General features: G+C 41.3%; 1 long non-coding RNA gene across 1 annotated transcript; it reads right to left on the minus strand.

The window, feature by feature from the left end:
* Positions 1 to 368: 368 nt before the first annotated feature.
* On the minus strand, positions 369 to 1,320 carry LOC112077143 (uncharacterized). The gene is made up of 3 exons (XR_002895343.1): positions 1,216 to 1,320; positions 853 to 959; positions 369 to 542 (listed from the first exon to the last, which is right to left on the minus strand). It is a non-coding gene; the product is annotated as an uncharacterized lncRNA (long non-coding RNA).
* Between the last annotated feature and the right edge of the window lie 1,381 nt (positions 1,321 to 2,701).

Consider the following 2,701-nt stretch of genomic DNA (forward strand, 5'->3'; position numbering starts at 1 on the left):
CTGCTCAGGCTGACTACTCTGACCTGACTGTCCCTGACTGCCTGTCCCCTGGGATTCTGACATCCACTGATTGACTGACTGACGAGTAGTCAGGCTCTGGCTGGCTTTTTCTTCTGCTGCTCACATTGTGTGAGGCTGAGGTGATTCAGGCTACAGGCTTAATATAATATTTTTTATTATTATTAGCTTTTAAAGTAAAAATGACTTATTGAATAAAGTGAGCACAAACTGTGCTTCTGCTTACTATTTGGGACCTTGGCCGGGTTACTGTAAAGTACTTTGTGACAAAGSTGTTGATGTAAAAAGGGYTTTATAAATCAATCAATTTGATTGATTTATAACCAGTTTACTAACAACCACCTACCTTCCATTCTTTGATAGGGCGAATTTGACCCCCTCCTTTTGGAATGGCATCAGTCTCTGTTGTAGCTTGTCTGGGAGAAATGACAACTGACTGTCCCATTTCCTGTCAACATGGGAGTTCTGGCGATCACAATCCCTATCCTGGACCTCACTCATGGCCCGTCTTGACTTTTAGATRCCTTTSCAGAGAATGAAAAGAGAGCGAAAAAACAACAGTRAGAAGAAAAACCAACCCTGGCTGACAATTAATCATCCAGCCTGGCTTTGGCATTTTGCAAAAATGGAGGCACTACTCAAATTTGCCTCCATGTGGGTTCGATTCCCACGGGGGCCAGTATGAAAATGTATGCACTCACTAATGTAAGATGCTATGGATAAGAGCGTCTGCTAAATGACTAAAATGCCTATTTAAAATGCTTTCAGTGTCGTTTTACAGCTTGGTGATGCACCATGTCTCAGTACAACTGTCCTCCTCATGTATGTATTTACCTGCGACAATATCAGGAACAGGCTGCTGAACTGCCACGAAATGACCGCTCCTCTACTCCTATTGGTAAGGTGCTAAGAGACTGCTGGGTTACCCAATGCAAGGATATCTGTTAAGGTAAGACAAAGAACGAGAAGACTATTGATGTAGGAAGAATAGGGTACAGGAGGATGGTTACAAAGGTACCTGACAAATACGGTTACATTAACTTCCACGGTAACGTTAGCTAACTAGCTACTATGCACAGCAAATTCCCTCCACGTTTTTAGCTACAGCTCAAACCAATTCAAACCATGTACAATAGATATACATGCTAAGGCTTTGCACTTGTTAGTTGAAAAATACATTAGTAAGAGGATACAGACCACCAGTGCAGAAATGTTTTGATACAGATTTCATGTGCCAGTAGTTTCGCGGGAAACTTTGACAGTAGTTACGTAGTTTGCGTAGCGGATTCCATAGGAGTTGCGTTCAAGATAAGAAGCCTGCAACTTTCTTGAATCTTGACTAAAAAGCTGTTTTAATTTTTTTCTCAACGTTACTTTTCTAAGTGATTTCAAATGCATATCGACTTTTCTATCAGACTCAAAAGCATGTTAAATACATCTAATTTTAGTCGTACATGACCCCTACAGTAGAACGATCACTGGACGCTCATTCGGATTTGCTGGGCATACTGTCAGTCCCTTCCTGCTGTACTCTCCAATTTCCCGGATTTGCTGTTTCGTCTTGTGCTGAATGTTAGCCTCGGTCTGTTGCCGCTACACACTGATCTTTCCCGTGGCCACACGCAACTACAGCTGTTTTATTAAATATTCTGTTTTGTCAACGTTTCTGGTAAGACAACATGTGTTGTTTTCTTCGCACACGTTCTTTGTAGGGATTAACGGTGAATTTGTGTAGTTAGGTTATCAAATTACAATCTTAGTGGCAAATTTAGCTAGCTTAGTTAGCTAACTAGCTAGTCGGAATAATTTGTCGAGCTGAAGGGCTACGTTAGCTAACTAGCTTGTTGGCTAGCTAGCTAAACTCAAAAGGAATTCAAAGTTCAACTTGGCACAGGTAAGAGTTGCGTTTAGATGGCTTGATTTTAATACAAACAAATCATTAATAACGAGCTAGTTAGCTAAAATAGTTATCATTTATCGTGGTTAGCTAACGTACCTAGCTTCCCCCGAAGCGCCGCAAGCAAGGCCTGCTCGTTTGCCTCATCAATAACTAGCTACCTTTGCAAACTCGCTGTTGGCTAGTTAAYAATAGTAACTAGCTAGTTAGCTATGCATTTTAGGCATGCAGGAATGATACCTCTGTACAAACTAAATATACATGTTTGAAATAACTGTTTTTCTAGTTAGTTCTAGTTGGTAGAACTAAGGAACACTAACGTTATATCGTGCAGTTCGTGCCTTTTGAAGTAACTTTGTTTTCGCGTTAACTGTCCGCTAATGGCAATGGTTAACGTTCACCAGCCTGTATATGTCAATGTGAGAATAAATAACATGCTAAAATGGTGGAGAGAACAACGTTGCTCCCCAGTCCGAGGTACCTGTTGAGAACATCCACAAGAGGTGTCCTTCCACCGCAGTTCTCTTACCCGTTCACAATACACAAACAAACAAAACACTCCTTCACATAGTCCTCGAGCTCTGGTGCAGTTCATAATTGGAGCATGGACAACATCTTATTTCAAGGCATGTCATGAGCATGACGCAAAAGCCCTACTAACTATTTGGGCTAATTGTGTTTAACATATTCTGCATGACACTTCTCTTCGTGTATCATGTTCAGCTGTCCTCATATCGCTTGCTATTCCTCTTGTCAGAGGGATGGAGTGCTGAAAGAACGGTCACT

The sequence above is a fragment of the Salvelinus sp. IW2-2015 genome, unplaced genomic scaffold (assembly GCF_002910315.2).
Source record: "Salvelinus sp. IW2-2015 unplaced genomic scaffold, ASM291031v2 Un_scaffold4328, whole genome shotgun sequence".
Classification (NCBI taxonomy): Eukaryota; Metazoa; Chordata; class Actinopteri; order Salmoniformes; family Salmonidae; genus Salvelinus; species Salvelinus sp. IW2-2015.